The sequence below is a fragment of the Chlorocebus sabaeus genome, chromosome 8, assembly GCF_047675955.1.
Source record: "Chlorocebus sabaeus isolate Y175 chromosome 8, mChlSab1.0.hap1, whole genome shotgun sequence".
NCBI classification, from domain to species: domain Eukaryota; kingdom Metazoa; phylum Chordata; class Mammalia; order Primates; family Cercopithecidae; genus Chlorocebus; species Chlorocebus sabaeus.
Genome location: NC_132911.1, coordinates 76,619,923 through 76,635,731, shown reverse-complemented (window position 1 = coordinate 76,635,731; position 15,809 = coordinate 76,619,923). Strand labels below are relative to the sequence as shown.

At 38.8% G+C, this 15,809-nt stretch overlaps 1 protein-coding gene across 1 annotated transcript in view; it reads right to left on the bottom strand.

Moving 5' to 3' along the window:
* KCNB2 (potassium voltage-gated channel subfamily B member 2) overlaps positions 1-15,809 on the bottom strand; it is a 408,762-nt gene that overhangs the window by 288,769 nt on the left and 104,184 nt on the right. The window lies entirely within an intron of this gene.

The window sequence follows — 15,809 nt, the reverse complement described above, 5'->3', positions numbered from 1 at the left end:
GTTTGTAACATGAGTATATTGCATGATACTGAAGTTTGGGGTACAGTTGATCTCATCACCCAGGTAGTGAGCATAGTACCTAATAGTTTTTCAACTCTTCCTCCCTTCCTCCCTACTCTAGTAGTCTCCAGTGACTATTGTTACCATTTTTATATCCTCGAATACTCAGTGGGAAACTCAAAGAGCCCATGACTCATTTTCCAACCTCACCCTTGCAAATTGAATGATATTGAATCCTTTAAGTGAATAGGAGGTGTTCTAGTATCTGTCACAGAGACATTTAGACCAAGTGAAAAGACAGACTCAGTGATGTATAACTTGAAAACAGAAACCCATATCCACATATCTAAAGTGAAAAAGTTCTGAAAACTATGAGTGAGAAGATGTCAAAAAAGCACAATTTATTCCATTCTGTAAAATACAGAGGAATAATAGAAAAAGTATTTTCTTAAGCTATTAGATATAATGAAAACATCCTATTTTAAAAGAAGACAATAAAAATATCTTTAATAGAAAAACACAGAAGGCATGGTTTTGTATTATGCACATATCTGTAAAGATGAGAAAAGTATGCAATCCAAGAAAAAAACAAATAAAACTTGCACAATGTAAAATTTCACAGGAAGGACAATGTCAGATTAATTCAGTAGCAAACATATTTCTTACAAAGTAGTGCCTATTTTATAGATATTGTCTATTAATCCTCTGGTATTACTATTTCGTCTGGTGAATAATATAGTTTTCTATCTGTTTATAAAACTATTTAGACAGGGTGTCATTCTGAATTATAATTTCTGTCTTTTTTTCTGATATGCATTATTCAATATAGATTTTTCCAGCCAGGCAAATAAATCTTATATCCTACTTAAGTGGGGGAAATTCTGGCTTGTGAACTAAAACAAGGTAAAAACTGGATATATTACCAAACACCCATTCATTAACATACATTTGTTAATATTTTACTCAAACTATTAATTTATATTCTGGGAAAAAAAAAAAAAAAAGGCCAGGTGTGGTGGCTCACGCCTGTAATCCCAGCACTTAGGGAGGCTGAGGCAGGAGGATGGCTTGAGCCCAGGGGTTCACGACCAGCCTAGGCAGCACAGACCCTGTATCTACAAAAAATAAAAATAAAAAATTAGTTTGGCGTGCGTGGTACATGCCTGCAGTTTCAGCTACTCAGGAGGCTGGGAGAATCCCTTGAGGCCAGTGAACCACTGATACTTTCTTCCAAACACAGGCAACCATAGACAAAGTTTTTATCAAAAGTCAAACCTCACTCATGATTCTCATATCTAATGTGACACAGAAGACCTAAAGCACAGCTTAAAATCAAACTTTTTGCTGTCATCTCTGCATCTAACATCTGACACTATATTCTCTCCTATAAAGACATAACATCAAGGGTACCAAGACCTGCAGAAACTCTCGACACAAACATTCCATTCACACCTCTGCACTAAGAGAAGTCTAGTAACCTAAGGCTGCATCCTGGGATGATCCAGTCCCCTTTCGAGCTCTTGTTTGCAAAAGTTCAAGGCTGTCAAAAGAATTTACAGTTCATTCTAGCCTACACCTGACCATAGGCCCCTGACCACTCTTTTTCAGAGCATTTACTGAAAAGGACTTCGAATTGTGAATCTTTCTTCTGTCCCTCTGAGATCTGTATGTATCTATCAAACCTTCAGAGTGCCTTTCTCAAGTACCTGAAAGCCATTCTTTTGAAATGTTAATTATTAGGAAGGCTAGAGCCTCTGTTTCCCAGTCCTGGTGGAAGGACAGAATCCTAACTTAGATAATTGACAGCTAGGGGGCACAGCTGCCTTAATTGCATTTACACTGACCAACTTTGTAATTTTTCTCTTCTCTGACTCTTGAGCCCAGGCTCATTCCCACTTTCCACTCCCTCCTCCCTTTCGAAGGCCCAGTCACCTCTGCGCAAATCAGAATGGAGCTCCTTTCTGCCCCCGACTGTCAGTGGTTACTGAATAAAATCTGTTTTCACTGCTTCAGTGAATGTCCAGCTGTGTTTATCCTTGATAGTACTGAGCTCTCATTTTTTCATGGAAATATAATTATTATACTTATAACTTTGAGTAGGTGTCCAAAGAACTTCAATTAATGTATGTGCCTTTTAAAGCAAATTGAAGAGTAATATGTTTGTTGAGATTGATTTTAAAATTTCTATTAATTTCCTTGGCACCAAAAATGTTCTAGCAAACTTGACAGATGCTATTAAAAAAAAAAAAAAGAGGAAAAGCAATGCTAAAAATTACCCAAACAATTAAGTAAATAGCAGGAATTCATCAGGATATGAAAATGTGGCTATTCAAAGGCCATCTATTTCCTTCATTTCCTTAGTTTCCTTAGTAGAGAGTGCTAGGGCTGGGATGAGGAGTCAGCATTTGTAACAGAGTTTGCTTTGCCATGATAAGTTTTTAGAACTCCGCAACTATTTTAAGACATGGAAGATTCTCTTCAGCCTGCCAATCCCTCATGCATGCTGCCAACCTCACTGCTGCAGAGAAGGATGCTCACGTGTTCATCAAGAGAGAGTCGGGAAACCCTCCATTCCATTTTTAGCTCTTCCATTTATTTACTGAGTGATCTTGAGGTTACTTAACCTCTTTTTATTTTGGAACTTTGGCCAAGAAAATAGAATCACTGTAACTTTCCTTAGAGGATTTCAGTACTAAAAAAATGCTTTCTCATAAACACGTATTCTCATTTTTGCATCTCCGTACAAGTCAGTGGCATCAAGCACATTCACACTGCTGTGTGACCATCACCACTAACTCCAGAATTTTTACTAGAACTAATATCCCAAACACCTCATACTCACTAAGCACTAACTCCCTATGTCCACTTCCCCCAGCCCTTGATACCCGCCATTCTATGTTTTGCCTCTATGAATTTGTCTTCTCAAGACACCTCATATAAGTGGAATGAAATCACACAATATTTGCCCTTTTGTGTCTGACCTATTTCACACAACACAATGTCCTCTAGGTTCATCCATATGCCAGCACTTCCTTCATTTTTAAGGCTAAATACAGAAGTGCTTTTCGATCACTTTTTTGGGGAGTATAACCCTTGTCTGAATATTATATTTCCAACTTTCATCATGCAACCAAAGACATGCTGGAAGATTTATGAGCCAATCCTTCAGTTCTTTGAAATAGTTTAGTTTTGAGGGACAATCACTATATTCACCTACAAGATATAAGAACTTTAGAAGAAAATATGTCTCTTAACTAGACTTCTCATAATAAAAAATGTTAAGCACTAAATATCTGTAAGTAAAAATACAAATATACAAAGTAAAATATAATTCAAACAGAACTAATATATAAAATTTCTATATTATATTTGAAAATATTATATATTTAAGTATATATAGTATTTCTGATAAACCCGTATCAGCATATATGTATATATGTATCTTGACATTTATTAAACTTGAATAAACATCAAATAATAGTAAAAATACAGTTGATTCACACTCCCAAAACACTCTCTAACTCAACATGGTGAATCTTTCATCCGTGTTTTAAAATGAAGGTGAAATATTCTTCTGACGACACTAAAGAAAAACTGAAGAGAAAAAGATCATCAATTGCCATTTCAGTGGCAGGTGGCCTAACATACCATTCTGTAACCTGCAATGTATTATACAGAATATGTGTTAAATATTAATGACCACAGCTGGGAAGAGTCACCAATACCATCTGTCATTTACTAATCAAGAAATTTAGATACTGATGGATCAGTATCTAAAATTGGCAAAGGTAGGAGAATCACTGATGTTTCCATTTGAAGTTTCATCCTAAAGTAGGTGTGGTTTAATTCATGAGTACTTAAAGACTGGCAAAAAGCATCAGAACATAATTCAATTCCATTGTGAGGTCACCAGGCACTTTAGCTAACAGAATTTAGAGTGGTCCTGTGCCCCTCTGAAGCTCCAGAAGAACACAGCCACCCATAAGTTACTTTGAAATAGGAGCCCGGTAGCTCTGATATCACTAAGAGCTAAGCCAAGTGAATAAAAGTGAACTATATATAATACTTTCTCTGGGTCTGCCTTTAGCAGCACAGGAAGACAGCAGATTTGTTACTATGCCTAGCTAAGGCAGGATTGAGGCTGTGATATATTTAAAAAATGATGCACTTGAGAGCATAAAATGCACTACTGCCATCTCATAGCTGCTCATGTGAAGAGTTCGGGAGCAGCTGACACCAGGGGATTCCAACAACAGAATATATGGTCTATAAGGAGCCTGTAAAATGACAAGCAGTAGAGACCTAGTATATGTACTCAGGCCATAAAATGCCAGCTCCTGGGGATGAATGTCTGCCTCCATGGTACAGGGTTCTTAGGCTGGAGACAGGACCTAGGATTTTGCATCATTGCATAGTGGAGATGGTCATCACTGGTGTGGCATTGGTTAGGGCTCTTCCAAGTGCTCACTGGAAATGGACCGCATCATGGAGGTGTGGCTCAATTATATTCCATAGAGATCACAAATATAATGTTTCTAATTTCTGAAAAGATGATTGTATAGGAAACCCTGGCACTGTTTGCTTTTCTTTACTACAATCTGGGGCATTCTTTTCTCCATCCTTCAGCATAGACTCTTAGAATACGGAAAGTCAACGTGCCTAACACCAGACTTGGAGTCAGCCGACCCAGACTTGAGTCCTCACTTTCATTTCGTTTGGTCAAGTCATTCGGTTTCTCTAAATATCAGTTTCATTATTTGCAAAGCAAGAGAAACAAGCTCACAGGCTTCGGCAAGGACTAAATGAGATAAAGTACATGAACAATTCAGTAACTACCTGGCACAGGGAAAGTTGTTCTCAACAAATCAAAATTAAATTGTAAGAGAATACAATTGATATCCAAGAAAACACTTGATGCGTATTAAATTGACAATTAAAGTGATGGCCATCCACTTTATAACCAGACTTCTTCAAATAAGATGCTAGTCTGAGGCTATGTTTATGTTCCACAGACAAACATGTAGGCTTTCCAATAAGGCAGCTCCAATTTTGCAAAGCTTGTCCTAAAGCTACAGGAGAAATGGTCGTGATACTTTGGGGCTCCAGTATGTGGTGCCACACATTACATTGCAAGTTGAATGAATTTTCATCCCTTATTTCTTTCCCATTTATTGTAAAGACCCAGCCTGCATTGTCAGGATGGGATAAATAGTATAGGATAGAAATCTAGTAAATAACCAGTTAATATCACTCAGCAGCACAATTCAGGGCAAAGCAAAACAAAAATGCTACTTTATTTCCCGTTAGCATTTATCTAAAGAGAAGGGGGGTGTGAACTTTTTAAAAATCCGGGTTTAATGTGGTTGGCATAGTTACAGTGCACATGGGTAATTAAGTTTTTGGTATGAATTGTTGTTTTCAGAGTATGAAAGCAATTGGTTCATATGCAGCACAAAACTCTCTTTCAAAGAACATGGCATTTTATGTACAGATCTAGGTTGCTGATCATAATGTTATCATTACTTATTCACTGCATATTCAATTCAATTAATGAAGGGGCATTCTTTTCCCAGATATTGCAAAGTACTATAACCTATTGACAAGCAAAGGTTATTTGCTTTGATTTGTCCCACTTAAACCAATTTCAAATTGCTGGGAACATTCTAGAAAAGTTTAAACTCCCTTTCTGTACATTTTTGAAGGGTTCATATTTTCCTTGAGTATGGGGTGGTGTTTTCCTTACAATTTTTCTCTACAAGCCTTTGCTCAGAGTAAAGAGAAATGGGTCCATCTGATGTATTTTCCCTTGTTCACGTATAAGTCCAGTAGTCTTCAAAAATCAGATCTGGATGGGAAGTGTTCAAGTGTCTCCATACTTTCTATTATGAATTCATGAATTAAAGATAATTTTCCAGAAGGAAAACCTAGCAATGATAAAAAGTGATACAAGCTTGGAAGGAAATGATGAGTAGGCCACAAATATGAGCTCTGCATCCTCATCAAAAGGCAAGCCAACACACCTCAGCAGAGTGACTGGGCCACACTCCACCCCATGGAGTGCTCTTAATGGCATGTGCAGATTTCAGGCCACTCCATGAGTCAGACATACAACATGGGCAGAAAGAACCCTTAAGGTAAACACTATGTGGTTTCAGTCTAGATTAGGGGTTGATGCAGAGTCTGGGGTGTGCCATACTGTCACAGATGTCCTGGGATGATATTTGTTAGTTTCACACCTTAAATTACTTACCAGGGAGTTCTAGCCCATCCCATACCTCCTCAGTGACACATGCTGATGTCTAGCACAGGACCTGGCACATACAAGAAGTTCGATAATGGCCACTTTCTTCTTTCCATCCTTCTTTCCATCCTTCCTTTCTCTATTTCCAAAAATGAAGGTGCAAGATATTGTATGGTTTTGGCTTTGTGTGGAAAGAGTGCATGGAAAGCACCCACTGTGCAGACCTGGAACACCATGAGAGCAGAATGCTCTTCACTGGAAGGCAGAACAGCCACTTCAAATTTGGCATGTATGAGAAGAAAAATAAAGCTCTGGTAGATAGTTTAAATTTCGTTTCCTTTACTTGGCAGGCTCAAAAGCTATCTATCTGAAAGTCAAAATAACTATTTCTTGACAAGGCTAAAAGCTTTAAAGTGTGCCTTTTTAATTCTTGTTTCAAGTCCTCTATACGCAGGCTTATTTCACATCTGATATTATTTCAACAAAGTACTACAAAATATGTCTCAACTACATTGGCCAAAATATTACACAAACCAGTGCAAGAAATTTTTCTCTGAACAAAGAAGCTCTGAAGATTGCAGAAGGAGCAGTGAGCAGTTTTGCCCTGATTTTACTATTTTGATATCCAATTTTGCAGAAGACAAACAAAACTTGCTGTTAAGTTCTCTAAATTGGTTAGGAAAATTCTTCTGTTGTGCAGGCGGGCTTTCGGTGGGTGACAGTCACTGTTGCTACTATCCTGCCTCCAACCACTGAGTGCAAATGATACAGATGAGCTCAAACCCCACAAGTTACGAACCCAGTCATGTAAGGTACTGTGTCCCTTTCCTAGACTGTGAGCTGTGTGAGTCCACAAACCATGCTCACTCCCTGCGCCTCTGTGTTCTTTTAAATGATGGATGAGCTGCGCCATCTAAAACAGTGCTGCCTACTAGAAATTCAATAGAAGCCACATATGCCATTTTAAATTTTCTAACAGTCATCTTTTTAAAAAATAAAAAGAAATAAGTAAAATAAATTGTAATAGTATATTTCATTTAATACAATATATCCAAAACTATATCAGTCTGACATATAATCCATATAAAATTATTAATGAGATATTTTACATTTTCTCCTTTTGCATTAAGTTTCTAAAATCAGCTGTGTATTCTACACTGGCAGCATAGTTCAATGCAGATGGGCCACATTTTGAGTGCTGAGTAGCCACACTTAGCTAGAGGCCACCTACCATACTGAACAACATCGATCATTCTTCCTCTCCACTTAACTAAATCCTACTTAATGAAACTTCAAGGTTCAATTCAAATCCTGAGTGGAGCTTAGCACAGTCCTATGTTCAGAGGACATGTTTAATAAGTAGTTGACAATTCACTGAATAAGTGTTTCTGGCTTATGAAGGCACACATGTGTAGCTGTTATGCCTTCCTATGAAATTCCTGGCACTGCAGTTAGTACTTAACAACCATTTAGCTCCTCACTTATCCTAGGCACTTACATGTGTTATTTTATATACAGTATGTTATTGATCCTCATGACTAGCCTATGAGGTAGGTAATATGACTGTATTCATTTTACAGATGAGGAAACTGAGTCTTAGTTAAGTAGCCTGCCCAAGTTCATGCTGCTAGGAAGAAGCATTGTCAAGATGCAAATCTAGACAGTCTGTCCCCAAATTCTGGTGTTTGGTCATCATACACTCAAGGCCTTCAGATGGCTTAAGGAGATCCAAAGTTATCTAGTTTCATTGGTGTTTAATTTAACGTGATATAAAAACAAAGGGTAAAAGGACTGGAAGCCTTAGTAATGAGAGTAACTAAGCAAGGAAAGAAGGTAAAGGTCAGAACATCTAGAAGGCCCATTTCTTTTGCCTAACATACAAACACACAATACATATCTCTCCCTTGAATAGACAGTAAAGAACTAATTATATGAATGTGATTTAGCTCACCTGGATAGTGACAGAAAAAATATATTGTGAGGTGCTTTGTAAAATGGAACTTTAGGGATTAGAAAATACGAATGCATCTATAGGTAGAGAACAAGTCTATTATCAACCGTGGAACCATTAACACCAAAATAATCATTCCCAAATTAAAGCATATATATGGTACTTTGATTTTCCATCCAGTAACATTTTAGTGGATTGTAAAGAGGGAATTTGGGGCGGTTTCATCAATGCCATAATTATACAAGGTAGCAACTGCTTGATCTGCACTTTTGCTTCCATTTTCAAAATTCTCATCATCCCTTTACTCATGTTCTCTGCCCCCTACACACATACCTCCTCTCCCAATACCTACAAAGATGTGCATAGTATGAACACTTACCATGTAAGTTACAAGATTATGGCTGGAGAGGGCACTGAAGACCAACTTCTTTTACTTTTATACCATTTTCCTAAGACTGGTTCTGTAACACTTTTATTATAAAATTGAATTAATTGATTAGCTGATAATAGCATAACTTAAAAGATCTTAGGTCTAGAAGATAAAGTTTTTCATCAAAATCATGAAGAGTCTATTGGCTATGTTAAAACTAACCATAATGTAACATCAATAGTTTATAAACTATAATTAAACCCCTTTTTCCTAACATATTTTTTATCATGAGTCACTTCGTAGACTTTCTTGTAGTCTCCTATTATGATCTGATTTTGTAAAGCTTAAAAATAAAAATTTTAATGAAGTTTCTAAAAAAATCAATATTGCTCAGCATCAGTGTTTCCAGCACCACTGGACTGAGTATTACTACAGATATCCACCGAAAGCAGCATTTTCTTAAAAATGACTAAGTCATAACTTTCTAGAGGATTTCATTCTGAGAAGACAGGATTTGGGCTGCTTCACTTCCACAATATGCCCTAACATCAGATCACTGATGACCATAATAAAGAAAAAAAAATCAACAAAACAGAGGATTGGCCCATAGGTATAATTCAGCTGTTCGCTTACTCATTCCTCCTTGATTTGTTTTACAAGCACATATTTAGCTCCTGCTGTGTGTCTGGCACAGGCACGTTTCCATTATTAGAGAAGCTGCTGTTTTATGGGAAGACCAATATAAAAATAATAGGCTCACTTCAGCAAGCATAAACTGGAATCACAGTAATGGTCACTGCCCACTAAACAAACCACACACCACTTTGTTCCTTCGTTTCTTGCCTAACAAGGCCAAAAAGCCTCTTTATCACAAATCAGGGTCACCACCATACCATCTTGGGCTACAATGCTAGAATCATGCAATGATGCATTTGACCAACGACTCCTGAAAAGACAGTAAAAAAAAAAAAATCCACAACATACTGATACGCACCCTGTTCCCCCTTCTCTGCTATCAGTTCTCCTTTACTTGACATTGTGCCACCTGTTTAACCTTTTTGGGTTTCCATTCCATATTTCTATTTTTAGTTTTATTGTCTACTACAAGAAAATTCCAGGTGAGTAGCTCTCAACCCTGGCTGCCCGTTAGATTAGCTTGGGGAACTCAACAAATAGACCAACGTCATGCCCTCTCCCTTGAAATTGTGTTTCACTGGTCTCTGGTGGGCCTGGCACCTGCATTTTTCAAAGCCTCCTTGGTGACTTTAGGAAACAACCAGAATGGGTTCTAAATGACTGCTCTACTCAGTGATCATGAAGCCTGAGAAGCCAGACTCAGATGAAGTTACAGAGTCCCTCGTACTCCTGCACAACCCTCCTTAGGAAAGAGCATACTCCTATCCGGGAGAGTAATTCAGCAGAATATGTGGGTGAGAGGCAGAAAAGAGACCAGGTTAATGAGGCTGTTGGGCAAATAATACAAAAGGCAAACCTCACAGCCAGAGGTAGAAAAGTCTAAAACCAAGGGAAGAAAATGTGAAATATTAAGAAGCGTGAAAATAAATGACTTCATGAGAGCCTAAAACATGTTTGCCTGCCTGAAGGTTGAGGAGTAGGTAATCAGTAATATAACTTGTGGATGTGAAATCAATAGACATCCTGCTGGTTATATTTCTGTGCTGTTGCTGTGGGTGGTAGAGCATGTTGGGTCAGACCCAGGAGTTATGCAGCCCAGGGTTCTTCTCAGATGCCGCAAAGATCAAGCTGGGGAAGATGTGTTCATCAGTTTCCAAGGTCAGGGACCTACTACCAATAATTCTAGCTTCCTTTATTATCACGATGGATTTGCTAACCATAGAAGTATCTAAAATTGTAAAAACCAATTCATATTATCAACCCATGGCATCACTGGAGGTAGAAAGAAGGAGCTTTATAAGTGATGATTTAAGCACACTGCACATGCCTGGAAGCCAATAATGAAAATTCAAGGGGCCGGGCACGGTGGTTCAAGCCTGTAATCCCAGCCTTTGGGAGGCTGAGACGGGCGGATCACAAGGTCAGGAGATCGAGACCATCCTGGCTAACATGGTGAAACCCCGTCTCTACTAAAAAAAATAAAAAAAACTAGCCAGGCGAGGTGGTGGGCGCCTGTAGTCCCAGCTACTCGGGAGGCTGAGGCAGGAGAATGGTGTAAACCCGGGAGACGGAGCTTGCAGTGAGCTGAGATCTGGCCACTGCACTCCAGCCTGGGCGACAGAGCGAGACTCCGTCTTAAAAAAGAAAAAAGAAAAAAAAAAAAAAAGAAAATTCAAGGAAGGCACAGTGATCTACATAAGTTGAGTGATAGATTTAATATTGTCTGAAATGCTTGGAAGCAATTCCTTCAGGCATCTATCCTCTAAAGGTGAGAAGGGTGTTTAGTTTTTCCATTTGAGGATGGAAAACAATGCAATGTAGTAGGAAAGGTTCCAGGCTCTTCTGGAATAACTACATGCTTAGCAGGTCATCTAACCTCTCCAATATAATTTCTTCAACCATAAAATTGAGAAAATGGCACTAAATGGCTTCTGAGTTTTTTCCAGTTACAAAGGAGTCTGACTTGATTGAGACTGGATTTCATAGTGGTTTGGGTGCACTGCCGGCTTGTGCGATTTTTGTTTCAGAGGCAGAAATTAGATGGCAGTTCCAACTTTATGGCCAGCTTAAAAATATTTGTTTGTCTTATACAAGAAAACTACACAAGTAGAAATGCTAATTAGAAGAAGAACCCAGCTTCTACAAGAGGGGATTTACCTTGAGCTGTGAAGAAGAGACCATCATGTAGTTATTTTTAGAGAGAGGTCAAAGAATCAGCAACACTTATGAAGTCCGGTGGTCGGTGTCCTAGGGGGAAAGAGCTCCTGGGATTAGAGAGTGAAAAGCCTTCACTTCGTGGTAGTTTCCCAATCTTTTGTGAGTTTCCATAGAGCCACAGGGGAAAACTTTAGGGTGCTCACTCTAGTTTCACTGAAATGTGAAAGATAAAAATAAAGAGAAAAAAGAAGAAAGGAGAGAAGAATAGGTCCTGACCCATTTCAAAGGTCATAGGATCGTAAATGATCCCTTACAGAGTTCTGAATGGCAGAGACTGGACTCTATGATGGTGGGGGAAAGGGATAATTCTAACAGTGAATGAACAAAAGTGCAGTGCTAATTGCTTTCCATCCATTTTATCACTCAATATTTACAGTAATAGGAGATTGGCATTATTATTATCCCATTTTGCAGATAGGAACACAAAGGCTAAGCTGGCCACAGTCTCAGAGCAGGTGAGAGGAGCAGCAAGGAAACACTGACATACGGCCCATGTGTCTTTGCCCTTTTAACTTACTTCTTATTCCATAGCTTGTTCATTTCTTTTTTTTCTCCCTCTCAACTATCTTCCAATCTGGTCTTCCAGCAGGCTTCTCGGCACCTACTGTGTCACATATTCTCCTATGAGGTTGTGCAATCCCTTGATGGCATGTCTTTAGTGACCTGTAGTTGAACAGTCTTAGTCAAGTGCATAGCCAAGCAAGTAGTCTGTTAAATGTAATTGGCATGGAAGGGAGATGAGAGAAGAGGGACTCGCAGGGTTCTGCCAAGGATTCCAAGAATTAGCTTTTAAAGAAGTGTGAGACAGAGAGGCTATAACAGTGATGGTGGGGGACAGCTTCGCTGCATGAGCATCACTGGCAGTGCTGCTTACATTTCCTCATTCTATATCTTCTCAGTTCCCTCCCGTCTCCCAGCCCACACACGGGCTTCCTGATTCATTAGTAGAGATCATCTGATGGAAAAGGATGAAATTACACAGGATAGATTGATAGCTCCAATTTCCCTACAAAAAAAGATCTATTCAGAGAGAGGAAGGAAAACACTGTTTAGAAAAGCAATGAACTAAACTGTGAAATCTCCTAGTACAACTTGCTAAGCAAAAACAGATTAACTTTCCTGACCAGGCCACTGTAAAACACAGAGTTTTTTTTAGAATAGAACTGTTTTTTTGTGGTTTGGTTTACTCTAGTAACACTACTAAATACTGGCCACACAGTGGAGTAAACTATCGCATCCTCCTATACTTTGGTTATTGTTAGCAGAAACTGAGTCAGAGGTGTAAGACTGTGATGTGCAGGAGGGTTTTAGCCTCTGAAATCTCTATGAAGCCTGCCAAACCACCTAGCAAGCATAGTTCTGTAATACAAACTATATGCTTGCTTGGCAAATGTACACTCAAGGCAAGAGCATCAACCTTCTCCCCTTTCGACTCAATATTGTCCAGAAGCCTCTCCTATAACAAAACTGTGGGGCTGCCTCTGATTTGGGGAGAAGATATTTCAAGACTGGAAAACAATGATCAGTCTTACGGCATGTTGGTGGCAGAAATGGGCCAACATTGGATTTTTATGGCTGTTTGTTTTTCTTCTCATTTGACTACTTCTAACTTTGAAGTTAGATTGCTTCTGCCTTTGAACTAAAACTAAGATCTGATCTATAATTTGAACTGTCATGACAAAAATTGTCCTAAGAGACCACGAGATTTGACGTGATGTAGAGAAGAGAAAACACCATAGTTATAAAGAGTACTTTTTTCAGGAGTCAAAGAGAAGTAGGCTACAGCATTGCCTCTGCTTCTTTGTATCTGTGTGACCTTAGGTAAGTTACTTAACCTCTCTGAGCCACATATTTCCAACATGCAGTATAACAGGGATCATAATACTATCTACCATAATATTGCCAGAGTGTACTGAGGACTGATGACATAAAGTAAAAAGCACTCAATAAATGTCCCAGTCAGGATTATAACTTAATCTAATCAAAATGAAAGGATTAGAACTAAATAGAGGAAAATTATATCCCTTCCATAATTCCTAATGGATACTTGCCTGCAAATAGATTTCTAATTTACATAAAAATCTAGTTTGCCTGCTATCAGTTAATTTAATACCTTTTAGGACAACATATTTGCTATAATAAGTAAGACTTCAACCATCTGTCCCTGAGTGACGATTTATTGCCGGACTGTTTTACATAAACTTATTTTAGCTTAACTAAAACCATGGGAGATAGGTATTACAGTCCCTGTTTTACAAAGAATGTCAGAGACACTGTGATAGACCTAAATCTATGAAAAAGTCAGAATTTGAACCCATGTCTTCTGATTTCCCTGCTGTTACCTCGGGTTCTCTGAGCACCTGAATAAGAGCTAACCTTCCTGGCAGACTTATAAATGCTATGCACTGTTCTAATCACTTCAGAGCTGTAAACTTATCTAATCTAATGAAAACCCTATAAAGTACAGTACTACTCTTCCCAATGTGTAGATGAGGAAATTGAGGCACAATGGAATTAAATTTTGCTCAGTGACACAATGAGTAGGTAGTAGGGCAGGTATCAGAAATCAGACTGATTCTCTCTAAAGCCTGCACTGTTGACCACCATGCTGCAGAGCAGACACAGATGATAAGACACTTTCTGTCAGGCTGAAGGCAACCAGGAGTTCTTACACTTTGAATTCTTTGTTGACAGAGATGCTTTACCTTCTTTTCTTTATATGCCACACACCAAACGAAGCTTGTGCATACTTCTTCCTAATTAAACACTGCAGTGCATTTACCAGCATTTGCAGGGGACCTCCATCCTACGAAAACAGCAAGTGGCTGCCTCTGGCAATACTAGAGGTGAGAACACAAAACTGAAGCCCAGGAACATTTCCCGCTAAACCACAGTGCAATCTCAGCAGCAGAGACAGGGCACTCTTCATTCGATACTGGGCTTCATATTCCCCAGCGGAATCACATGGAGTTCCCTTGGGGCCTTTCCTGTCAACCAGGCAAATCAGCTGACTGACAGGATGACAAACCCTGAGAAGATAATTCCTCCATTTTCATGATAACCAAGCCTAATCTTGGTGATTCAGGATCTCATATAAATCGAATTATAGTGCTTTAGTAGCACTCTTAAATCCTTTGATCTTGGAAGGTGAAAGACATGGTGTCAGCCTCTTGGGTGTTGCCTCTGTCTACCTTCATTCAGGATTTGCAGTTGACTGCAAAAAGGGGAAGGAGCAAACCTGTTTGGATCCAGCCTTGCCAGCAGACACAGAATCAGGACCACTGACAGGCAGTTCGCTCCCTGGGAATGCCCAGCCTTCACGCCAAGCTTCAAGCATCACAGAGCATTACCGGGGAATTAGCTCTTTCCTGAAATCCGAAAGTGGAGGCTGCACTACACATTCATACCACACCTGCTGGCAGTTACACAAATGCTAAAATTTCACATTCATACTTCCTGGACCAGCTCCCAATATGATAAAAGCGAGCATGTCTCCAGGCTTTCCAAAGAATTCTAGGGGGCTTAAATGAGATGCAGAGGAGGGAATGAAGGAAGAGAATATTTTAGTTCAGGCCCTAAATGTCTCCCCATCAACACAAATCATTAAACCACATTGTCTCATTCTCCAGCTATACTTAAGATATTTTAAAGAAATTATCTTCTTATGCTAATCTTGCCATCAAGAACCTATTTGAATCAAAATTTTCACTTTAAATTACATTATTCTCTTTAATCAGGTTTGAGTTGATTAGAACTAATGGCATTCTTCACGGTTGTTCTTCCTGTGCTGAGGAAATGCAGCATCCTTAAAGTTTCACTTAAATCCTAATACCTAGCAAGGAAAGGAAAGCTGAGCTCTTTGACTTTGCCAGTAATATGAATATATTTAACCTAGATATAATAGTTAGTGTGAAAAAAATAACCCTTTGGGAAGAAATTGATTCATTTTGTTCGTAGTCTAAATTCTCTAAATTCTTACCACTCAAAGTGTGGCCCACAGACTTACAGAGGTTGCATCATCTGGGAAGTGGTTAGAAATATGAAATTTCAGGCCTCATCTCAGACCCGATAATTAGAATGTGAATGTTAAGATCTTAGGCGATTCATGAGCATGCTAGTGTTTAAGAAGTCCTAGTCTGCACTCTGAGGGTCTCTGTGCCAGGATCATGGCCAGTGAACAAAAAGATTATTCCCCATCCTACTTCCCCTTCCACTCTGCTGGAATTTCCCTTTAGTTATCAAGTACTTAGCATTTCCAAAATGCAACTATAACTCAGCCTGAACTTCCAAAATGCTTCAAGTTTTCTTACATTTGGATCAAATGTAAGGAATTCTTCCAAACATGGACGTCAACCAGATTTACACGAGTAACCAGAAACATTACAGTGCACAGC